This window comes from Schistocerca gregaria, chromosome 1 (assembly GCF_023897955.1).
Source record: "Schistocerca gregaria isolate iqSchGreg1 chromosome 1, iqSchGreg1.2, whole genome shotgun sequence".
In the NCBI taxonomy this organism is placed as follows: Eukaryota; Metazoa; Arthropoda; class Insecta; order Orthoptera; family Acrididae; genus Schistocerca; species Schistocerca gregaria.
In genome coordinates this window covers 352,965,478-352,991,851 of record NC_064920.1, presented here as the reverse complement: position 1 = coordinate 352,991,851, position 26,374 = coordinate 352,965,478, and the positions used below count along the sequence as shown (strand labels likewise).

At 45.3% G+C, this 26,374-nt stretch overlaps 1 protein-coding gene across 1 annotated transcript in view; it reads left to right on the top strand.

Moving 5' to 3' along the window:
- Window positions 1-26,374, top strand: part of LOC126345497 (syndecan) — a 153,608-nt gene that overhangs the window by 55,543 nt on the left and 71,691 nt on the right. The gene's annotated exons all lie outside the window — the stretch shown is intronic.

Below are 26,374 nucleotides of genomic sequence, written 5' to 3'. Positions count from 1 at the left end.
GATGTACTGATGTGGTTGTTCCAATGCATCAATTGCCATTGCAGCCGTGGCATAAGGTTTTTACGGTAAATATCGCTGTGTTTACTTCATCGGCTCCTCAGTGCACAAGCACCCCAATACCTTTGCATCAGAGATTAAATATTCGTTTTCTCGTCATAATCGAAATACAACGTCTCATTTATCTAGTGTCCGAGTGTCGCGAACTCTTTCTCCGTTGCTGTTGTCCGCATCGGGGACACTCTAACCAGCCACCCTGCTCGTTATTAAATGCTATGTCGTTTTTACACAGAAGCTGAAACTACTACTCCTGTCACGCTGATGCCGCTTCCCAAGGAGTTGACGCTTATGACCAGTTTTCCCGCTGTCAAACATTAAATTCGGCCAGTTTCTCCCATTTAAGGTTCTTGCTATTTTTAATTTCTTGACCAGCCGCGTCGCTTTCCCCTTACCTCCATAATATTGTTTCATCACATCTCTCCCTCCCTCTTCCACGTCTTCTCTCGTGTCCATTAATACTAGCCCTCATACTTAAAACTGCCTCCATGCAACTGGCCTCCACTCACGAACAAATGTAAACTGTAACCTTTTTTTGCACCATATAAAATTACTAAAAGTGTAATGTTGGATACTGTATACATACGCTTGTCGCAGTGATTACAGTGCTAAATATGTGCAATGTCCGGATAGATTTGAGAGGGGGCCAGGTGGCCCTGGTCTTGCCCGGCTAAATACATAAATAAAATCAATAAATATCGATCGACACTTCATGCCTGATAATAATGTAAAGGGCGAAGCAGACAGCAAGTGTATGTAGGCACACTGAAGTTCTCTGTTGAACTGCCAGATTTGTCCCACCCATATTTTAGTAAGACCGCGGTCATTATCGATAACTCAGCGAGCTCTGACAACTGACACCTTACACATGTAATATATAAAAAAAATCTCTGCCATCAGGCCTAGACGACCAGACACTGCAGATGGACACACTTCCATCTGTATCTAGGGCAGTACTGAAGCCAGATAGCCAGTCTGATTCCTTTGGCAGAAGCTGCCAGCGAAACATCCACTGAGGTCGAACTCAAGCCGAAGAGATGAGGTAAAATTTAATGTAAACGTCAATCGCTCCTTTCCTTGCGGATGTGAGGCTTTGTGTCGTGTGCCTATTTGTGGAGTCCAATGGGAGAGTTTATACACTGATGAGCCAAAACAACATAACCACCTGTTTAATACCGTGTTGTTATGCTTTCCAAACAGAGTAAACAGAGATTCTGCTTGGAATGGATTTTACAAATCCTTGACAGAATTTCTGAAGTATGTGGCACCAGTTGTCTACGCACAGGTCTAGCAATTCCCGCAAAGTAGGGGATGGTGGTTAACGGGCACGCAGCTGGCGCCCGATGTGTGTTCCTGTGGGTACAGATTAGGGACATTTGCTGACCGAGACATCAGTGTTAGTTCACTAAATGTCCCTCAAACCATGGTAGCACGATTCTGGCCTTGCGACATGGATCTGCTGGAAGGTATCATCGCCTTAGCCGGAGACTTGAAGCATGAACCAATGCAGGCGCATTGCAGTAATTTTCACGTAGTTCACAACTGTTGTGATGCCTTCGACTACCACCGCAGCTCCCATGGAAGCGCAGTTCAATGCACCCCAGAGCATAGTTATTCTACCCTCACCGGCCTGCATCTGTGGTGCAGCGCATGTTTCGTGCAGCCATTCGCCTGGACGACGGCGTGTAAGGATGCAGCCATCGACCTGGTGTAACAAGAAATGTGATTCACGCGACACGTATCTATTGATCCACGATGAAAACTTAGTAATTCTGTGCCCATTTCACCCTTAACTGACGATATCGTTGGGCCAGTACAGGAACACTTAGTCGTCGTGTGGTGTGGAGCTCCATGTTGACAATGACTTTTGAACTTAACAAAACAATGACTTTTGACTTTTGAACTTAACAGTGACTTTTGAACGATGTGCTCCGGAAGGCTTGTGGCCGCATCAGCATTGTACTCTGTCGACAGATCTGCGACAGATCGCTGCTAATCCCGGCTTACACTGTTGGGGCTCTCCGATCTCTGCCTTTAGTGATGAAACGTGGTCGTCCAAAGCCATACGACCTACTCCTTATTTCACCATCCTTCAAGCACTTTCCATAGCTGCTCATGACAGTAGTACGCCAATAGGTGACCAGCTTCGCCGTTTCGGAGATTCTCTTATCCAGCCGCAGCCCGACAACAATGTATGTGGCCTTTGTTGAAACCACTTGCATCAGTGAATTTCCTCATTTGCGGTCCATATTTTCGCTATAATGATGCTCATTTGTCTCTCTCTCCTGCACCGAGTGAGGTGGCTCAGTGGTTACCATAGTGGACTCGCATTCGGGAGGACGACGGCTCAAACCCGCGTCTGGCCATCCTGATTTACGTTTTCCGTGATTTCCCTAAATCGCTCCTGGCAAATACCGGGTTGGTTCCTTCGAAAGGCCACTGCTGACTTCCTTCCCAGTCCTTCCATAATCCAATGAGACCGATGACTTCACAGTTTGGTCTCTTCCCCAAACAACCCAATCCAACCCCTCTTACATCCGCTTACATTCTGTCCTTACTGCGTCACACGCCCGCAACCCCGCCAAGAGGCATTCAACCTCATGGTGGGCAGTGGTTGTAATGTTTTGGCTCATCAGTCTGGTGTAGTGGCCGGCCAGGGTGGCCGAGCGGTTCTAGGCGCCGCAGTCTGGAACCGCGCGACCGCTATGGTCGCAGGGTCGAATCCTGTCTCGGGCATGGATGTGTGTGATGTCCTTAGGTTAGTTAGGTTTAAGTAGTTCAAAGTTCTGTGGGACTGATGACCTCAGATGTTAAGTCCCTTAGTGCTCAGACCCATTCGAACCATCTGGTGTAGTTTTATGGTGGTGGTGGTGGTGGTGGTAATGGTAATGGTAATGGTACAAAGGAGGGGGTGAAATCTGATGCCAGCACATAGTCTACTTGGTTCGAACAGCATCAAGAGGGCCGCCGAGTTTGAAGTCTCCATCCGACGATCGGATCATCATTTGGTATAAGATACCTTCACTTCATGAGGCGCTGCGAAGAGGTTTGGGATTAAATCCAGGATATTGACGCAAAGGCGGGTTATCAGGAACCTTACGCCACCAACTCTTCACACCTGCCGGCAAATACTGGCAGTGAAAATTTCACCCAGCACACGATTTGAACCGATGTACTGTGGAGTTCAGCACCGCCGCATAGGCGTGAGTTAGCTACCTCGGCTGCAGAAACGGGTAATACATATGGTGAGAGGACATGAGCGCCGCTAGAGCTGAGTAATCTGCGTCCAGATAAGAGGGGCAGCAGCAGCAGCGACGGTGGTGGTTGTGGTGGTGGTGGTGCTGTCTGTGTTTGTTTAGCCGCGTGGCCGGTGGCAGCGCCTCCGCGGGCAGACGTTCCTCATTTGCATTGTAAAAGGGCGGGTGTGCCTCGCGATGTGAAGACATTCCATTTGCGCGACTCTCCTGCCTGCGCCTTTCCCATCATTTGAAGGTCGCTTAGGTTGCGAGGCGAGGCTCGCTTCGTAGCGGCGCTGCCGTTTTCGCCATTTGAGTGACTTTGCCATCAGGGAGGAATTTTCCGCGCCTGCAAGGAAACTCGAGCTACTTCTGGCTCAGTGGGTGTTCATTTTGACATAAGGGCGGAGTCTTTATTAACTGGGCGCCCCACTACGTTGTAACGTAAACACAAATATTGTGAGCAAACGCTGCTTTGGAGAGAATATTGACAACTATCTGTTGTCAAAACAAACGCCAGGAAACGATTTCAGTGGTCTGGGTTCACAAACGACAGGCCCTAATGAATAATTTATGAAGGCTAGGTTACCTGCCTGTTTCATCTGAGAAGCCTCTAAGCCTGTGGAAGAATATGTACTTAGTCTTCATCAAGAACATCAGCGGAATGCGCTCCGTAAGAAGACGCATCGCTTTTCCTACGTGGAACGTAGGACGTTTAGAGGTTTCTTTTACTCTACAAATGTTGCCACCGTGTGCACGGAATTTTCCTCATTTGTACTGCCGAGGAGAACACGGAAAGCGCTGTAACCCGATTGCCCAGAAACTTCGTACGATGGAAGAGAAGTGAAAATAAGCGAACCCGTGTCTCGGTTTATCAGTCGATACTCGACAGTTTTTGAGAAAAGACGGTCAATGTTTTCGAAGTACTTTACGTGCATTTAAGCGAGTAAACCATTCAACCAAAGCGCCGGCACAGTGGTTACCTTAGCCCCGTCTCGCTTTCTCGTCCCGAGTTCGAAACCAGATTATTGTTTGTATTTATTTTATTTTTTCATTCATTTATGTATTCATGTCCGTACAAGGTGCCACACGAATGTTCCGTATCAAGTTAGGAGATACAAGGGCGTTATATTGATATTCTTACATTTTATTATTATCTATATTTGTTCGATACCGGTCGTAGAAACATTCGAAACAAAGAAACTCCGAGCGTCACGAGCATCGCGTAAAGGCAGGTGTTCCACGGCGACATTTCTTCGTATCACTATCATCAGGCAAAGGAAAGTCGTTAGCACTGCTAAAGATTTCACGCGTTGGGAATAATAAATCATTTTTCCGAAAACTGCGCTTGGAACTAATTATGACTCAAAATAAACTACAGAAATTTCACGGAAAACAATTTCAGATAATTTTCTTTCTTTCTTTCTTTTTTTCAACTTCATTCATCAGATGTACAAGCAGCAGACGAATAACGAAAAAGTTATTGCTGTAAACATTGAAGACATTGACGTGGTAATATTCTCTCCCGACATGAATAGATAATTGAAAAATAAAAATAATAATCTGGTTTCGAACACGGGGCGCAGAAGTGGGAAGTCACGACGGTAACCATTGTGCCGCCGCGGTATTTGAACAATCTACTCACTAGAAGGCACATGGAGTACCTCAAAAACTATGACCGTCGTTTTCTCAGAACCTGTCGAGTGTCTATATGTAAGCTGAGACAGGTGTTTGCTTATTTCGACTCCTCTTCCGCCGAGCGATGTTTCCGGAAATCGTGTTTCGTCACTTGCGACGTTCTCCTTGTGACACTCCAATCTACATGGGGACTACAGATGGAAGTTAACACATCGGAAAATATTGCGGACACCTGTAACTTGAGCTAACCTGGTGTCTTCAAGCGGAAGATAATCCCTATCTGTTAAAAGAATACCTCTGGTGCGCAACGAGTCGTAAATAACTGACAAGTAATTCGTCCGCATTGTTCGTGACTCCCAACAACGCACAAAGTGATACGGGCTGTTCATATCTGTTATTGTTTTACGAAAGCTATGCTCAAATTGTTTTACTGCGTGCATCTTAATGAGTCCACTAAAGGAAGTATTTACGTTTTTGTAACATACACGTTGCATATTTTCTTGTTCGCAAATACCAATCAGCACTTTGCTGTTGACGGCAGCTGTCTGCTGTAACTTGTAAGATGCTTCGGAAGACAGTGAAGCAGTTATGGCATGCAACAGCCAGAAACGTTATCTTTTCGGCAGCATGTTTCATATGCGACATATTACAGAGTGCATAATTAATCAAGATGCGACGCAAAGTACCATACCTCCTGCAGGTACAGTTGGCACCAATTCCACTCCTGACTGCGTCTCCACGTCCAGATCGAGGTATAGGGTTTTGTTTTATATTTTATATTCTATCGAATCGTCTGCCTGAGTCGATTTTCGGAATGTAAATGCCATGTTTAGTGTGCGACATCCAAGGAAATTGTCTCGTTGGACTCTTTACATTTATTTTGGTTTTAAGCAACTCGACATATAGACAACAGTAACCATAACGGTGCAGAGTTAACATAATCTTTGGATTTAAGTAAACTAACAATAGGCTCAACATTGTACATACTAAAAAACAGTGAAACATACTAAGGAAATCGTTAATCATGATTACACAAAAATCTTTTCTTAGAAAATGGTTTCATATGGAGCAACTTACTGAAGAAAGTTTAAGTTTTCATATACACATATAAGTTTCTAATTTAAACAAATATACGAAAGTACAACGCATTATTGCAACGACCGGGCTGTGTCCGTAAGATTACTTGAACCACGTGGACTGCAAAGTTTACACTTGCATATCCGCCTCTGTTACGTGTTGCGCCACCAAATACGATTTATGTACATCGAATGTGTGAAATGAGGTGAAATTTTTTGTTGGTGGGCGAAAACACTTTGCATCCAGTGTTCTGTACAGCACTTGCTGTATTTTGTGGATACGAATATCATGATTCAGATTGGCCAAACTGGGCTCATCTGTCCACAGTATTTCGCCTGCAGGCAAGTTGAGTTGCCTGTGATTGGTGCTTGCATAATCATGATAGAGTGCTGTCTTCTGTTGATGTTACTGTATGAAAACTTTAAGGGCATACCTGTCAAACGGGACGAAAATGAATTACGAACGCAGGTGATCGAGTCGTCATTCGAAGAGACTGACATCTGTCGAGCCGTCTTGGCGAGTCTTCGGCAGCCTATCGCCTGTCATTCAAGGCCAGTCCGTGCACTGCCCAGCAGAGACGCATGTTTGTGCTGCGTCCGTCGCTATCTTGGACGTGAGCTGCTTCTGATGGACCGTGCGGTGACATCAGCAGCGGTCACGAGGCGCCCTGCGTTGACATGTTGCTTCAGCCGTCAGATGCTGCGCCCAAGTGCGTCGCATGTTGGCTGTCGTCGCTTACGGAAAGGATACGGCATTTAATTCTCCTGAAAACAGAACGTTGCACATATCGAGTACACTGTATGCGATGCTCATCCACCGTCTACAGGAAACGAAGAGACTCATTTGCTATATCGTATGCATACTAGAGGCACGCTCGCAGCTCACATATGCAGCTAGAGTGAGAGACATTGTGTAATGAGAGCGGTCCTAAATGTTTCGATTCTACTGCGCCCTTACGCCGCGTCCACACCGGACGCTCCATGAAGGGCACGAACGCTCGGCGCAGAGCGGCACAGAACGATGCAAAACAGCGCAGAATGCAGCAGCGTGTTCGTAGGACCGCAGCATGGTACCACAGTGCGCGCGCACATAAGTGAAAATGGAAGATGCTCAGAAAATAGCAAATCTTGCTTTCATAGCCCCCCTCTGTCAAAGACAGCAGGGAGAAAAACGTAGAAAACTTTGCCAGAGGGTGACATCAAAGCTGAAAATTCCAAAGAGTCTTGTTGCAACCCTTGTTCACTCAAGTACGAGCAGCCCTTATCGGCTCGCCATCTTATTTACAACTAACTATTCATGACGTGGCCTTTCGGGATAAGATTTTTTTAAATGTGTCTTGTAAGTAGTGCATCTCTTTCCAGACAGTACAAACTTTAATTTTATTAATGTATTATATACGTAATGTTTTAGAACAGTCAGTTTAATTCTGAAGACGACGCTCATAGTATCGTCGAAACTTGGTAAATTTTGACTTAATATTTGTGACCGAGGGCTTATTTGTTCTAATATATTTCTGACCCTGTCACTGAACCTTAGCACCTATGTTCAAAGATTTTTGTGGCGTAAATAATTTTTAAATGAAGTACCGATAGGCACAATATCAATGCAACGTTCGTTGATGTGATTGCTATCGTTAGTGGTTCAAATGGTTCTAATGGCTTTAATCACTATCGGACCTAACCTCTGAGGTCATCAGTCCCCTAGAACTTAGAACCACTTTAACCTAACTAACCTAAGAACATCACACACATCCATGCCCGAGGCAGGATTCGAACCTGCGACCGTAGCGGTCATGCGGTTCCAGACTGAAGCGCCTAGAACCGCACGGCCACACCGGCCGGCCATATCGTTAGTGAAAGCGAGTATTACGTACAGGCGATATTGAGTAGAATGATCATTCTACTGATCGCAGAATATGCACTGAGAATAACCCAGAGAAAGAGGAAAATTATGAGTTGCAGAAATGAGGTTATTTGGGAACATGCTAACAAGATTGGGGTTCACGAAGTGAAGGAATTCTGCTATCTTGGAATTTAAAATAACGTGGCGTTTGATATAGCCATTTTATCGTACTGTATGTGAAGAATTACACTGCTGTAAGATAGGGAGCACGCTATACGGATAAACCGGCCACCCTGTGGGTGACAGATGGTCGTGAAATGTGGGAGCGGTGGTGTGAGTGTACTTCGTGCGCTGCTGGAGCTTACAGAGAGAGTGAGTGGGTGATTCAGCTGCCAGGCTTGGCGCCAAGTGTAGAACTTCATATTTTCTGTTCAGATTTTTGTGCAGCGTTGTGACAATACTGAAGACCTTGTACATGCTGACGGCTGTCTAATCATAATTCACGCTCAAATCTTAAATACAGATTTTATATAACGATGTAGTCCAAAGAAAACTGTTCTCTGCGTCAGTTACTTATTCTGAGAGAGTACAGACGTCTTCACCAACATTACCTACGTAAACAAACAATTCTCCACCTGAATTGCAAAATAAACAGGGGGTTGACGCAGAAAATTGTGTCCTTTGCATTTGCCAACAGTCGCATCATCATAACGCCGTCTTTTATGGACGAAATATTCGTAATATAATCCATTGGCGGATCGAACCGACCCGCCATGAACGGGCGGGCACGAAACAGCCTAACTCACGACTGTCTAGAGCAAATGTTCAAGCAGTTTGTGACTAGCTTCCATGCTGACAGTAGGTGCGCCTTAAAAGTTAATGAAAGTTTAAAATAGTCACGGGAAACAGCATAGGTGTCCAAAATTGCAACTTTTTTATATACGCACATGAATTGGTCAGTTTTTAGATGTCATGCCACAAGAGCTAAATTTTATAGGTCACAAGAAAAATTGGTTATAACGGAGAGGATTGATGGTTATCCAGTGTATGAGAATTCCCTAATGAATAAAAAGATTCCGGGGGAAGGGGGGGGGGGCGGCAAATTGCTCTTCATGTGAGCCCTAGTGCTTGACCGCGTTTATTATGCGCTAACAATCCGATTAATCTGATGGCATTCAATGCATATGCTTTTTTTCTTTCACTTAAATTTGTTAAAATTGATAGGCTATATATTTATTGACTTTCAGGCTTCGCAAGGCACTTTGCCAGTTTCTGCTTTATACTATTTTCATTTTTATACAAGCAAAAATCCTGGTCGGATCTGAGAAACACCTGTCTAAAGTTTAGTAGTCTCGTGAAGCACATAAGTGATAAAGAATGGAGTCGAGCGTCCAGGCATTTGTCGACATTTCTTCATTTTTTGCTGGCTGTGGGTGTGAAAAAATAAAGCAGAGTTCAAAACAACACCCAGGTGGAGTACATCGGAAGACCGTGGTACTCGGCGGCGTTGCATGTGGACAGGTTGCACCCTTGGCCACCGTTTTCAAAAGTCCTGTGTTTGTTCAATTCTACTTCATTAGATTTTGCTGCAAGGGACAAGCGTGTCCATCTTTCGTTGAACGAGCAAAACGTTTTCGGAATGCTGCCTCCCGCTTGTGAAGGAAGAGTGCCGTATCATCGGCAAATTATAAGGACGACGTTGTAGCAATTTCGACCGCGAAGGCAGAAAATCGAAAACTGAAACTTCGTGTTCCTCTGGCGGATATTGTCAGAAACGAAAGGTGCGGACCAGGTGGAAGCCTTACGATACAAATGGACTCGGGATTTTCGTTGCAGATGGTGATGCAACACGGAATGTTGGTGTTAGCTTCTGAGGAACGAGAGACGCGCCCCGCCCCGCCTCCACCCCCACCCCTTACGACTGCAGAGTCTAGTGACGGGATGCGGCCTTTGTTCGGGAGCTGCCCCGTGTCTTCCGTGCCGCGAGTCGCCCTGTCAGCGAGAGGAGCGGCCTTGTTTACGCGGTCTGTATTACGCAACTCGTACGCTCAGGACCGGGCGCACGCGGGCCGCTCTCGAGAATGGGACACGTCCACATTATTTCACGGTACGGGGCAGCCCAGCCGAGCGTTTGCAATTCAAATGAGGGACGTCTCGGCTCCTCCACAGCAGGCGTGTCCGCGGCTCGCCCGCATCCCACCACTCAGCATCAACACCGCGTCCGCTCGCTAGCCGGCGTCTTGTCCGGCTCTCTCAACGAGATACCGGTTTGTTGATACCGTTATTGTAGAATGTTTGACTTTGTTGACGGAGCAACCACCTCATCAATGGTTGCACCGCCTTACCACTATCAAAGTAAAGTCCCCAAAGGTGTTTAAGTTTGGGAAACAGATGTAAATCGTGGAGGGGGGGGGGGGGGGGGCAGTCGGGGCTGTGAGGAGAATGATCGAAGCCAAGGCTCGTGTGTGTGTGTGTGTGTGTGTGTGTGTGTGTGTGTGTGTGTGTGTGTGTGTGTGTGTGTGTGTGTGGTCTGGTACTGCATGGTGGAAGAGACGGTGATTTATGTGTACGTTTTCTGCTATTTCTCGCGCACCTACATAGTTCTGTTACACACCGCCTTGTTAGACGCTACAATTCGGAGTCCTCTTGCTGCAGAGGTTTGCAACTTCGGCCAGCGAAGCGTGAAAGTCCACCTAGTAATACGCATGAAATGTAATTCCTCAACTGATACAGGGAACAGAACGAAAAATTCGGAAGCATTACTTTCCAGCACCCCCCCCCCCCCCTGCCCCCCGCCCCGGTACCTAAATTATAGAACACGTGAGACTCCTGTGCGACTACCCACTAACACGTTAAGTATCGGCTGAACCATGCAAAGTGATACGAGTACTGCTGACAGGTATATCTATACAAATTATAAATTAAAGGATCCCCGCAGGCGCGAATTTTTGTCAGTATATGAAGGCTAATATCAGGAGGTACTGTAGAGATTTTGAGACGGTTTTCAGTAGAATTTATTGCAATACTTTCAGCATTTCGCGGCCCTGTCAGCAACTGTGTACATATTAAATTCAAAATTAACAGCCTCGGTTGCGGAGTTACCTAGATTTACCTAGGTAAAGTGGGGCTGAGGCAAATTCGGTTAAGTTTTTAAAATATGACGACACTTGGTGTATTTGTATTTTTAGTTTGACAATGTCCATTATGGACAAACATTAGTAAGTGTAATTCTGAAGAAGGTTGGGTTATCCCAATTGAAACCTAGGTAAATCTAGGTAACTCCGCAACTGAGGCTGTTAATTTTGAATTTAGATGTCGTCAGGTCGTAGGCACTTAGTGCTGCCAGAAGACGGGGCGGGTTGTTAGTTTCAGTATAAATTATGTGATCCACTAAAATAAATTCGTATGGCACCATTGGCTGAAACACACAAACGAGCTATTCTGCTGCGTGATCTTACGGGCCTTTCGAACTTCACGTACAGCAGCAATTTACGTGCGAAATGAGATTCATGTGTTGGAAGCACAAAAGAAGATGAATTTTTACGGGGGTCATCGGAGATGGATTTGTAACAAGGTATTGGAGACATAGTTACTTAAGAAGATCAATGAAACTTTATCTCGATGTCCAGGTGGCGGTTCGAACCCCCAAATGAGAATTGTGTGTCCTTTGGCGCATCCTTTAACTGTAACTACAAAAAGGAAGGGGACTGTGGTAAGTGCAGTTACAGGATCGCGTTAGACTCGGTGATTACGAGTGAGAGAAGACTAGAGGGGAAGAAATTTCTCGCTGGCACAGTGGGAGAGCACCCAAGGTCATTGTCACGAAACTAGCTTAACGTCACCATCCGACTAATGGAAAAGACGCTTTCACTTCACGATCCAGTTCAGAAATGCCGGAGCTCAACCCTGGACATCAGCCGCAAGGGCGATCACAGGTGACGTAAATTTCCTAAGTAGCAGAGAGCAAATTGTAGACAGACTAAAGAATTTAGCTTTTGATATTTCCTGACTAGAAATCTGCTCCATAAAATAGTTTCTGAACAAGCAATGTGTATTTCTGTGGCTGAATAATATTTTAGAGAGAAGGGGCGGGGGGCGGAGAATTTACAATTAGTTAAATGCTTATCACCATAAATGTAAAAAAAACGTTGTCAGCTTTAGGTTGATAAAAAATATTATATATGGTCTGCATATTGCCTCATTCCTCACTGAGAAGTTATGTTGCAGTTATGAAATATCTTACTAACTGTTGGCACATTTCAGGTTACTGCGTGCCATCCTTGGAAATTAGACTACATTCGAGAATGATAATTTGCAGGAACCAGTTCACCGCAGTTCAGTGCCTACAGAGTCTGTTGGTGGCCGTGCATTTGAAGAGAGAGACTCTTCAAAGGAACCCGTATTCATTAGAAGAGCGATTTAGTTCTCTCCGCATACACAGTCAGCTTCGTTAGAGCGCTATTCAGAGTCCGCGATGCTTCCTTGTTATATTTAATCTGTGTTCGCAAGCTCTGCCGGTTAACCGCCCTGAATAATGGCGGCTGCTGAACACTAAGGAAGGCACTTAGCGGAAAAAAGGACAGACGTTGCGGATGATGCGAGACTAGCGAGAGAACGAAGTGGAAAAGTTTTGCTAGCATCACTGGTTTGTTTTTTAGTTCCTTTCTGTTCGTATATTCAGTGGCCAATGACCTCCTGCTTTCCTGCCTACGCTTCATTAAGATCCTTAAAAACTGAATTATTCACAACAAGAATTCCTTGGAGCTGTTGATGATTCATCAACGGGCATTCATAACCTCTCGTATCACGAATTTAAAAAAAAGTCCTTAAAAGATGTGTCCGTTTGTCAGGGCAGATATGGATTGACACGTGTTATGTTCGAATATAATGACTTTTCTGGAGATTAGAAAACTACTCTGTAGGAATCAGCATGGGTTTCGAAAAAGACGATCGTGTGAAACCCAGCTCGTGCTATTCGTCCACGAGACTAAGAGGGGCCATAGACACGGGTCCCCAGGTAGATGCCATGTTTCTTGACTTCCGCAAGACGTTTGATGCAGTTCCCCAGTGTCGTTTAATGAAGAAAGTAAGAGCATATGGACTATCAGACAAATAGTGTGATTGGATTGAAGAGTTCCTAGATGACAGAACGCAGCATGTCATTCTCAATGGAGAGTAGTCCTCCGAAGTAAGAGTGATTTCAGCTGTGCCGTTGGGAAGGGAGTGAGACAGGGTTGTAGCCTACTGCCGATGCTATTCAGTCTGTATATTGAGCAAGCAGTAAAGGAAACAAAAGAAAAATTCGGAGTAGGAATTAAAATCCATGGAGAAGAAATAAAAACTTTGAGGTTCGCCGATGACATTGTAATTCTGTCAGAGACAGCAAAGGACTTGGGAGAGCACTTGAACGGAATGGGCAGTGTCGTGAAACGAGGGTATAAGATGAACATCGACAAAAGCAAAACGACGATAATGGAATGTAGTCGAATTAAATCGGGTGATGCTGCGGGAATTAAATTAGGAAATGAGATGCTTAAAGTAATACTTTGGGAGCAAAATAACTGATGATGGTCGAAGTAGAGAGGATATAAAATGTAGACTGGCAGTGGTAAGGAAAGAGTTTCTGAGGAAGAGAAATCTGTTAACATCGAGTATAGGTTTAAGTGTCAGGAAGTAGTTTCTGAGAGTATTTGTATGGAGTGTAGGCATGTATGGAAGTGAAAAGTGGACGATAAAGAGTTTAGACAAGAAGAGAATAGAAGCTTTCGAAATGCGGTGCTACAGAGGAATGCTGAAGATTAGATGTATAGATCACATAACTAATGAGGTATTGAATAGAACTGGAGAGAAAAGAAATTTGTGGCACAACTTGACTAGAAGTGGGATCGGTTGGTAGGGCATATTCCGCTGCATCACGGGATGACCAATGTAGTAATGGAGGGCACAGTGGAAGGTAAGAATCGTAGAGGGAGACCAGGAGATGAATACACTAAACAAATTCAAAGGATGTAGGTTGCAGTAGGTACTGGGAGATGAAACAGCTTCCACGGGGTAGAGTAGCATGGAGAGCTGTATCAAACCATCTCTGGACTGAAGACAACAAGAACAACGACATCATTTGATTTTAAGCATATAAGCGAGAAAGTGTGTTAGAAGTCGCCAAGCGCTCTTATTCTCAAATACTGGATGATATGTTCTGGGCTATTTGAGTGCAGAGTGTTCTACACCTACATCTACATGTATACTCCGCTAGCCATTAAACGGTGTGTGGCGGAGGGCACTATTCGCGCCAAAGTAATATTCCCCCCTTTTTGTTCCACTCGCGGATTGCGCGAGGAAAAAACGACTGTCTGAACGCCTCAGTACGAACTCAAATTTCCCTTAACTTCGAATGGTGAGCATTGCGCGATATGAAAGTTGGTGGTAATAATTTATGCTCTACATCCTCGGCGAATATTCTGGTAGTATACTAAATTTTGAATTTCTGAAAATAATTATATAACATACTGAAATTCATACCTTCGTTATCCCTGGAAACCGTTACATAGGTAACTTACAACTGGGACCGTACCCACAGGTTAGCCGTTTACTAGTATGAGAGCTGAGCGATCACTATTATCCCTAGGCCAGACAGCAACACAAGCAGAGGAAACATGTGGATTTACCACCATGGAAGCGGTGAAGACCCAAGCGTCACCGGTGGGGTTTTTGTTTTTGCGATTGCCGTGCTATGGTGAGAACAGATTATGCTAGTAAAAGGAAATCCGTCAGGCGAGCATAATACCGAAATCTCTTGATTAGGTTGTCAGGACGATGCCTCTTGGAAGCCGTCCAAAGGACTGTTTTTGTTCTACAGTGCCGCAAGTCATTCTGCACAGGACACGAGTCACACTTGCTATTTCCTTGGGGTTTCAGATTTTTTCTCATCCCCTTACTCTCCTGACTCGGTACCGAATTATTTCGTCCCCTTTCCTCGGATCAAAAAAGCATTTCGTGTCAGGCCTGTTCGTAACAAGAAGCCAATTTTCCAAGTGGTACCTTTTCTTAACTGCCACACTGTGGACTTCGACAATCAAGGTCTCTGCCAAACAGTACAAACTGGAAACAGCCTTTCGCTTCCTATATTTCACCCCTGCCACATCCAGAATCAAGTAATGAACACATTAACCCGTGTGTAAAGTAATTTGATATTTGAAGTTGTTGTATACGTTGGAGTTATATCCTGTAAAAAAAAAAAAAAAGAGGCGTCCGGAGAGGGGAAAGGAAGGAGTTTACTGGTTGTAACTGAGCGGCTACATAATCATCTTGGTTGGCGTGACACAGCTGCGACATTTTTACAGCTGTCACTCACTATTCGGCGGGCTTATCTAGTGGGTGGTGTCCGTGGTTGCGTTCAAAATGTGCGAGAAGTTATAAACTGATTCGTGACTGACTGTCACGGCAACTCAAGCCAAAATATTCGCTTCGCGAGTGAAGCTGGGGCGCTCCCGCATTGCAGGCGGCGGCACCTGGCGTTTGTGTACCTGCCACAACAGGGCCGCCAGGAATAGTGTCGGTCTGTACACAAATCTGTGGCGCCGGGTTCGCGCCCCGAGGTGGCGCGCGGCGTCCGAGGCAAATATACATAGCGTGGAGCTGCGCCGCGGCGAGATGAAAGCGTTAGGAGGAGCGGGGTTGGAGGGGGGGAGGGGGGGGGGGCGGTCGGCGTGAAAATGGAAACCGCTGCTGGCCAGGCACCTGGGACGCCATTGGCGTGGACACACTCCTGTTCTGCCGTCACCGGCTCCAGGTCTCCAGAAAAACTCCTCTGTCAAATCAACCAACAAAGATACAGCAGTATTAAAATCTTCTCGGTGTATAAATTCCGCCTCTGTGACTAAATAAAACGCTGTTTGTTAGGATGCCAGAAACGTTTCGCTTCTTTCATTTCCGAAGCATCTTCAGGGGCACTCTTGTGCTTCTTTATTCACTTAAGTTATTTGCCACTTTGAAAATGTGTTTGATAGTTTTGTACAGTTCAGTCTTACTCTTGCGTGCTTATTAGGGCTATAAAACTAGCGATTAAATTTTGTACTTCATGTTTTCGATATTATTGAGCCATGTACTTATTTCAAAGTATTTGTTACTTTCGCCGCCCGTCACTGAACGTAATTACTGGCTTAGCCATTACACCGACCTTTCTCTTGCTAACTTATGAAGTTGTCAGTGTAACCCGTGCACGCGAATGCCCCATTTCAGTGAGATGCGAAGTCTCTTTCCACATCAGGACTTTAGATTCTACTTACTGATGAACAGTCATTGTGGCTGCACTGGCATTAACTGTAACATCTGAAGTTGCGAAAGTTTAACTAGTAGTATCAAAAGAATTCCAAATCGAAACGCCATACAACTGCCTCACATAGGCCACTGCGGGAAGACAGAGCAGTTCAGTTGTACGACAGGCGGCCTGTGCAGTGCCAAGGGACAAACGCATGGCGACATACTGTGCGTTCGCCACACGGCAGCGGTTGTGTTAAAGCAACTTGCCACAGCCGTACTGAAACCCCCTTTTAATGCCACGCGTTGTCGAAACACCGGCGATTTGTTGTACAGCAGGAGCTGTAGTGTGTGAGAACAATGATTTGGAGCATTACGAATACTGCAGACTCCATCCGAGACTCTCACGAGTTGCTTTCCGGCAAATAAAACACTGCGAGTGACAAAATGTGTTCGGTTCTACGGGTAATTAACAACGTGGTTCGCTGAGAGTAAGGAATTCAGGGAATATGAAAATTATTGAGTCGGTACGATCGTGCGGGTGTCAGATGAGTAACAAAATGTATTGGCTACTCGGTTTTAAAAAAACTGGAGGAGTACGAAAACTTCCAACTTTCCCCAGTCGGGCTCGGAGTGCGTGCGGGAAGGAAATACGCGAGTGACGAAATGTTTCAGACAGTGACGGTTCGCTACCCCGAGTTTCATTGACAGTAACAAATAATAATAATAGTAATAATAATAATAATAATAATAGTAGTAATAGTAATAGTAGTAATAGTAATAGTTATAATAATAATTATTATTATAATTATAATTATAATTATAATAATTATTATTATTTCGTGTGGCTCAATAGCCTTGTGACTTCAGTTAAACTCAATTTACGCAATTTGCTGTCCCTAACCTCTCCCATTATCCAACAGGCAGTAGGAAAACGACAGTTTTACGTGAAATCAGGACCACGCGTCGTTTATGACATATCTCCACATCATTGAGAAGTGAATGCTATGTTAAAGGCAGACTGAAAAAATCAACGGCCCGACCAGGATACAGTCTCGCGACCTTTCTGTTTCCAGCCACAAGCCTTACCGCTAGACCACCAGGCACGAGTACGTATGTCAGACAACAATAGCTCCATCGCTCATTTCACTGGATATACAGAACATAGCGTAATCTCAAGTTGTTTCTCTTCCACGTCTTGTTGGAGTGAAATCACTACGCAGATTGCAACAATAGGGTATCCTTTAATGTACAGGACAACGAAGCGCTTCTGTGACGCCACATGACTTACGTGAATAAAGGAAACCGGAAATAGCCACTGAAAACGCTTCGAAAACAGCTTTCTTACCACATCCTCAAACTATGTTGTTAAAACTTTATGCGAAACTTGAACATCCGTAATGTTTCGAGAACTGCTCATGGAAATCTCCGTATTCGAAAGGGAGCCATGATTTTTCTGTGTCATTAATACTCGTGGTTTCATAGGTCCATGTAGAGCAATAATAATCCAACAATGCAATTTTGGAACAGACAAAGTAGCTCCAGTGGAACTCAGTCTCTTCGAAAGACTAGTACTGTGATAAAACATTTGTCAGTGTCCGCTGTCAATCTCAACGCAAGAATGACTAGGAAATACTTCATTCTAAACGTGGGTGAAGAGGCTGCTGACATAGCGCATTTTCACCTCCATTGCCATATAAGCATTGCGTGCTGCGCCTCGGTCACTGTATGCTCTCCCCTTTGCATATCATCGCTTGCTCTCGTATTTTTAACTTCTTTTGAAATATCAGTAATGCGCACGCTAGATCGAATGTTTTGCATAGTTGATCCACGCTTTGCTATTAACACCTATGGTACACTTAACGAGAATTCAGTTAATCACTATTGCGATTGACTTTAGTTGCTATTGATTCCCCATTCCTGCTAAAACGCGGTGAACAGTTATACGTTATCTTTTGACGACCTGTTCTGGCTGTCGACAAATAGCAGATACACTCACTGAGTCAGAGATTAATGTTATGCACGAGTCATTCGAGTCACATTATAACAGGAACATAGCCTGGAGAAAAGAGCCAGTTTCAAATATCGCCACAAGCTGAACAGCAGGAACAGTTAATTACAGTAACTTCTGATTTCACTTTTCCAGCATTCAAATGGTCAAAGACCAAGCTACGTATAACCAACCCGTACTACAACGTCTGCTTAATGACCTCGACCACGGGACATGAAACACTGTTCTTTGTTTTTTTCCTTTTTTTCCCCAGATGAGCCGCCTTTACACTCCAGTTCGACCACCTTCATGTAGGTTCATACTTCGTAACGCATCAAATGCTGAGTTAAAGTGGCACAGGAGAGACGAAAAACATACACTGATTAGAGAAACGGCTGAAAGGTGAGATATACAGGGTGTTACAAAAAGGTACGGCCAAACTTTCAGGAAACATTATTCACACACAAATAAAGAAAAGATGTTATGTGAACATGTGTCCGAAAACGCTTAATTTCCATGTTAGAGGTCATTTTAATTTCGTCAGTATGTACTACACTTCCTCGATTCACCGCCAGTTGGCCCAATTGAAGGAAGGTAATGTTGACTTCGATGCTTGTGTTGACATGCGACTCATTGCTCTACAGTACTGGCATCAAGCACATCAGTACGTAGGATCAACAGCTTTGTGTTCATCACGAACGTGGTTTTGCAGTCAGTGCAATGTTTACAAATGCGGAGTTGGCAGATGCCCATTTGATGTATGGATTAGCACGGGCCAATAGCCGTGGCGCGGTACGTTTGTATCGAGAGAGATTTCCAGAACGGTGTCCCGACAGGAAGACGTTCGAAGCAATTGATCGGCGTCTTAGGGAGTACGGAACATTCCAGCCTATGACTCGCAACTGGGGAAGACCTAGAACGACGAGGACACCTGCAATGGACGAGGCAATTCTTCGTGCAGTTGACGATAACCCTAATGTCAGCGTCAGAGAAGTTGCTGCTATACAAGGTAACGTTGACCACGTCACTGTATGGAGAGTGCTACGGGAGAACCAGTTGTTTCCGTACCATGTACAACGTGTGCAGGCACTATCAGCAGCTGATTGGCCTCCACGGGTACACTTCTGCGAATGGTTCATCCAACAATGTGTCAATGTGCGAATGTTCTCTTTACGGATGAGGCTTCATTCCAACGTGATCAAATTGTAAATTTTCACATTCAACATGTGTGGATTGACGAGATCAACACAGATTTCCTGTGAACGTTTGGGCAGGCATTGTTGGTGATGTCTTGAGTGGGCCCCATGTTCTTCCACCTACGCTCAATGGAGCACGTTATCATGATTTCATACGGGATACTCTACCTGTGCTGCTAGAACATGTGGTTCATGTGCTCGATGGAGCTCCTGCACATTTTAGTCGAAGTGTTCGTACGCTTCTCAACAACAGATTCCGTGACCGATGGATTGGTGGAGGCGAACCAGTTCCATGGCCTGCACGCTCTCCTGACCTCAACCCTCTTGACTTTCATTTATGAGGGCATTTGAAAGCTCTTGTCTATGCAACCGCGGTACCAAATGTAGAGACTCTTCGTGCTCGTATTGTGGACGGCTGTGATACAATACGCCATTCTGCAGGGCTGCATCAGGGCATCAGGGATTCCACGCGACGGAGGGTGGATGCATGTATCCTCGCTAACGGAGGACATTTGGATCATTTCCTGTAACAAAGTGTTTGAAGTCACGCTGGTACTTTCTGCTGCTGTCTGTTTCCTTTCCAAGATTAATGTGATTGGAAAAGAAGTAATAAAATGAGCTCTAAGATGGAAAGTAAGCGTTTCCGGACACATGTCCAAGTAACATATTTTCTTTCTTTGTGTGTGAGGAATGTTTCCTGGAAGTTTGGCCGTACGTTTTTGTAACACCCTGTAGATGTGATGGTAATTAAAATGAGGTGCATGTAACGGGACGTGTAGCCAGGCGAATAAGAGGAAGAGTGCTCAGGCTGTTTCCCTGTCATCTCTCGTGATAGAGAAAAGAGCGGAACGACGATCTAATGGAACATGGTTGGATGATGTTAAAAAGCATGCAGGAGTAGTGTGTATTACTATCGCTGACGATCATAGTGCATGGAAGAGTTCTAAAGTGCGCATTTATCCACACGACAGTGATTGACGATCCTGACTGATCTGGTGCTCAGTCTCTTAATGATCTCGATGTCGACGAGACGTTAATATCAGTTTTCATTTCATAGTGTCATTTTAATTGAAACTCAAACACCTCTCCGCGGTGAAATGAGTACAGGTATCGGTAAGTGTATTGAGTGGAAAGAATGTTTCAACGTTTCTAGGGAACCTTCTCGGTATATGTTTACTCTATCTGTTAATTTGTAAACTTCACTTTCGCCTGTCGAGAATTGCACATCCCTTGACGTCTCACCGCTGCATCACGGTGTTGCGCATTGTAATTGTAAATTGCCAGGAATATCGAAGGTGGACTGACACAATTGGGGGTCAGTTAGGAGGGCTCTCGCCCTCCTAGTAGGTAGTAAACAGTGGTATAGGGATCTTCTTCAGTTACACCTACAATATTTCATTATCTCTTAAAGTTGTCGAAACCACGTTTTGGACAAGGCGTATTACACAAATTAGTCGTAAATTGTTGTGAAGGCGACCGAGAGTTATTGAAGTGAGGAGTACTTCAGTGGAACTATTCTTAATGTTTACAGCGAGACTCCGCTAGAACAGTCGGAAGTGTGGCTAAGTTATCCTGTGTTTACGCGGCGAAGTAGATGGAATGCGCTACCCAGGCGGGGCGAGCCTTCACATAAGTTCTTTTTCCACCTGTTTTAGAGATTCGTTGCGAAGCAAATATTTTACTTTTGCACTCATCTTGAAAAGCAATCCTGGACGCATGTTAATATAATAAGAGGGCGGGAATTGAGTTTTAAATAAAACATGGTTTTCTTAAGCAAACCATGGTAATATTTACTGGTTTATAATGTCGACGTTTGAGAGTTTTTATTGGACAACACAACCCCTAAAAGGCCGCCATGGCTTTTGCGGAATACGCGTGCTGTCCTGGAGAAATTTTCAATAACCGTTTTGGATAAATGTTGTGGTATTTCGGTAATAAAACGTTGAAATTTGACCTTCAGTGCGTGGTTGCTCGTAGGATTGTTGGCAAAAAACGGAGACATCAGAAAGCTCTACAGACAAAAGTTCATAGATTTCCAGAACGAATTTTCAATCTGCTACGGGGTGTGCGCTGATGTGAAACATGCTGGCTGAAAACTGTGTTGGCTCGGGATTCTAACACGTGACCTTTGCCTTTGGTGGGCCATTGCTGTACCAATTGTGGTAGCCGAGCACTAGCCAAGACGTATCCTCATTGCTTTACTTCCACCAGTATCTCCTCTCCTTCCTTCTCTGCTACCTCATATCAGCGCACACCCCGCTTCAGAGTGAAAATTCTTTCTGGAAACCATTCTCCAGGCTGTGGCTAAGCCATGTCTCCGCAATATCCGTTCTTCCAAAAGTTTTGGTCGCGCTAGTTCAGCAGAGATTTCTCTGAAGACTGGGAAGGTAGTAGATGAAGAAATGGAGGAAGTACAACAGCGAGGACTGGTCATGAGTCGGGCTAGGGTAACTCAGTTTGTAGAACATTTATACAATAAACGCAAAGGTGCCTGGTTCGACTCCCAGACCTGTGCAAAGTTCTAACCCACCAGTAAGTTTTAAGTCCATAGGTGTTACATCGCAAAGTCGTGGCTGTCAATTACGGTCACGAAAATGGGAGATGACACGGCCGAGGAAAGACTCCTGCAAGACCGTCAGTGTTTCCAGGGGATTATGGCAAGTCAGACTGTTCTGGTAAAATTACTTATCTTCAAGAGAAATATCTTCCAGTTGAGGCACATAGAACTGGGTTATCATATAACAATAAGTCATTTATGAGTGTCTGGTTTTCAAAGAAATATGGTCCAGTCATTCATCCAGACTACAATGGACACCAAACATCGACGTATTGTCGTTGCATCCTTTGCTCAACGAACATTTGTGGACTCTCTGAGCCCTAAATGCGGCAATTGTGTCTGTAAACGAAGGCATCGGGAGGAAAATTGATCCCGTCGCTGAAGATGATTTCGTTCATAAAATCAGCTTTCACTTTTACAATAAGCATGTGGCCTTGTACCGTGTAGCTCTCCGTGTTCACGAACTCTTCCCTGTCTCACATCGACATGTCAGAATTATCGACCAGTCAAATGAGGACAGGCGGAACAATATATTTAGCGCTGTTGTTCCAATACCCAATAGGAAGCACATTGGACTATTTAAAAAAAGTAGTTGCTTCAGTATCACAGAAGCAGAAAAAGCTGAGTATTAACCATCACTGCAAAATCTGGTCCCTTTTCCGAGCGTTGGAATATTCCTTTCGTCCGTGCGTCACATGTTGTGTATGGTCTCGCCCCCCAAGTCACAGTCGAGACCATAATATGGGAACTGTTCCTGAATTGGAAACGTTAACTGACGAACCACGGTTAACGGTCTGTACTGCCACATCACCATATCAATACAAATATGGGTCACCAGCGCCGCTTTAACTTCACAGCTCACATCAATAGTTACAAGGCCGGAGCTACGAGTACTTCCAGGAAACATTCCCAGATCAGACTGCGGGGGTGACGGTTGCCGATGATAATTACCATAACAACAAAATAAGATCACTGGTTAGTGTCTATATGCAATAGTCACTGAAAAATACCACGTTCAAAATTTGCATGGAAACAAATCAGTTCATTGTTGCCTTTGGAGGCCTGTCTTCAACGAACGTGTCGACGCTCAACAATGGCTGAGAAACGTACGGAAATGCGCGCGAGAGCGCACTTTCGAATACTTTGTACCGTGAAAGTAATCTCGTTGGTAACGGAGAATGACAATCTCAAGAACTCTGAAATGAGAACTACATTAAAACACAAATTCCGCCCTAGAGGGCACACTTCAACCCTACGAGGATCGCCCGACTGCTCGATTTCGCGATTTTCAGCCTGCTCCAATAAATCGTTTATCGTATATGCCTTTCAGCCAGTAAGGTCGGAAGCGGAACGCACGCATTCTCATTGGCCAGTTCATGCTCCTGGTTACAGCGCTTCTGTACGGTGCTGCCTTCTGCAGGTGGATTGAAAAAAGCAGCCGCCCTGGGCAGTGATTAGTCGATCTGGAACCAGTCTCGTATGCTCTGACCGTACCAGTTAGTGAACAACCACAGATGTTCAGGTGGAACACACTGCTTGCGTTCATTGACAGTCGTGAGTATGATACAGTTCGCCATTGCTGTTTCAGAGAAATTTTAATTAGGTTGCATCTCCTATCTGGAACGTGGTCCGACGAGTTAGCAGTGTAGTTGTCACCACCGCTGGAGCTTTTTACTTAGCCGAGGTGGTCGCCAGACGAAAGCCGCATCTGGTATCAGTGTGTAACTGCGCGGTAACGGTGAGGGAAGCCGACGAGACAGCTGCCGAGAGGAAGGGCAGGCATCAAAGAACAGCTCGGTTAGTGCGGCGGCGCACATCCCGCGCGCTGGGTAGTATTTTTAACCGTGCCGTAACTCTGTGGCGCGCCCTATCTCGAAAGACCACTCGCAAACAAGCGGCGCCGATTCCCGGCTAATTTATGGAGCGGCGCCATCAAAGCTCTGTCCTTACGTCCGGCTGGCTGGCTGGCTACTCGCTGCTCAGCAAACTCTGTCGCGGCTTACTTGTTTGCGAGGTTCGTTCCCAACTTCGGCGCTGTGTGTCTCGTGCGGCCTGTTCAAACTAATACCGGGGCAGTGTCCGCTCTTAGGGTTCCGAACAGGGCTCGCCGTCTCAGAAAACTCAGTCCTATGACGTAGGTTGTCGGAGGCGTAAATGCGAGCTAATAAGGAAGAGCGTTTCAGGCGATTCTTCTTGGCCTTTTTTATTTTCTATTTATTTCAACCTTGAGAGATGATTTATTGCGAGGATGGCGAGCTAGCTGACGGTAGTTATCTCGTGAAATTTTCTGATTGATTACAACCATGTTGCCGGATTGAGACTCTAACCAAGCCCCTTGCCGGGCACGATTCACGCACCGCCCTCATAGTCCTTACTCTGTCATTTCATTTCCTCCTGTTTTCTAAGCTCCACAGAAATTCTCCAGCGTAATTTGCTGCACTAGCACGCCTCTCGAAAAGAATATTGCAGAGGAACATGTTAGTCACTCACAATGTGTTGTTTCCAGTATGAATCTTTCAGTCTGCGTCCAAATACGAGTATTAGGTATTCTCGAACTATCTTTAAATTAATCAAAATATCCACGGGTGTACTGCCGGTCTATAGTGTCCAACGGACACAATATTTCGGCGATCAAACATGTCGCCATCATCAGGTGAACTGACGGACTGAGCTCCTGTGAACGCGCCGGCACGGAGATCCGTACGATATGGCTGCTCAGGGGAACTGGGTTCGGTCGCAGCAGCCATAGCGTACGGATCTCCGTGCCGGCGCGTTCAAAGCAGCTCAGTCCGTCAGTTCACCTGATGATGGAGACATGTTTGATCGCCGAAATATTGTGTCCGTTGGACACTATAGACCGGCAGTACACCCGTGGATATTTTGATTATCAAATACGCCGGGAGAAACTCAAGAATCTCATCTTTAAATTAGATCTGATCAGTATTCCGTAGGAACCGGGTTCAAATCTCCTTTTGGCCACTCAGACGCAGGTCTTCTGCGGTAACTCAAAATCACTTCATGCGTACTCTGAAATGGTTTTTTTGAAGGAAAACATAAAGGATGCGGCCAATTTTGTTCTACATTCTTGTTCCATCGAAGCTGGTGCTACAACGTTAAACACGATGCTTCCCACCCTTTCCGCGTATCCCCTTCTAACTTAAAACACGCACACGCACATGCGAGCGCGCGCGGGGAGTTGGGGTAAAGAGGCCAATGTAAGACATATCGTATTTTCGCCGACAGTGGTTATCGATAGATGTTGCGGCCTACACATTTTGAACCTATGTATTAATAATGCTGACTACGACACATTATAAGTGAAAAAGAAGGGAAGAGTTTCGGCGTCCTTGCTGTTCAAGGTAGAGTTTGACAGTGACGAAGACGAGCAGTGGGAACTCTCGCAGTGTGCGGGCAGACTTGCTGCGATGTAAGCCGCGGATGGGTTGCCCGAAGGACAAAAACGGGGCGTAGAATATCGCAAACTTACCGCCGTGCTGTACTGGTGCCGCGGATAACAACATAAGTGCTCCCGCATCCAGCCAAAAATACTTCTTAAATGTTTTATTTTAGTGCCGTAACCAGTTACACGCTACCGTGCCCATCATCAGACTGCCAATATTCTCAGTTACGTAAACGTTTTGAGCAACAGCTTGTCGTTGAATATTCTTCTGTGGTGTAGCAGCAGATGACATCCTGTTTCCCAAAACTTCTATGTAATGGAAAATATTAGCCACCTGAAGACGGACATGGTAATCCCAAACCCGTTATGGGACTAAAATAAAACATTTAGAAAGTATTTTTAGCTCATGGCGTTGTTAACAAAATCCAACGTCGATGAAATAACAATAATGGAATTAATCGCCTGTTGATGTGTAGTACGATTAGGCTCAGCTGGCAGTCCCTGCTCCAACCGTGGACCATCTGCACGGGTTTCCTACATTTCGCGTAATGTCTTCTGGCGTTGCTACCTTCTATATAGAGCAGCATCTTCCCCGAATACGTCTGCTCACATGTCGGCATTTTTTGTAACGAAATCCTTACACTCGTGTGGAGCGATCCGTCGTAAAGGTTAAAACCCTGGACTTGGTTTCGAGAGAAGCGAAGTTCAGATCTTCGTCTGACCACCCAGATTTAATTTTTACGGTTTCCCGAAATCTGATTAGTAGAATGCTGGAATGGTTTCTTCGAATAGGTCATTGCTGTTTTCTGTTCTTACGCCTCCCTCCCTCTCTCCCCTTCCCTCCCTCTCTCCCCTTCCCTCCCTCTCTCCCCTTCCCTCCCTCTCTCCCCTTCCCTCCCTCTCTCCCCTTCCCTCCCTCTCTCCCCTTCCCTCCCTCTCTCCCCCTTCCCTCCCTCTCTCCCCCTTCCCTCCCTCTCTCCCCTTCCCTCCCTCTCTCCCCTTCCCTCCCTCTCTCCCCTTCCCTCCCTCTCTCCCCTTCCCTCCCTCTCTCCCCTTCCCTCCCTCTCTCCCCTTCCCACCCTCCCTCTCTCTCTCCCCTTCCCACCCTCCCAACACGCGATCTAGTGT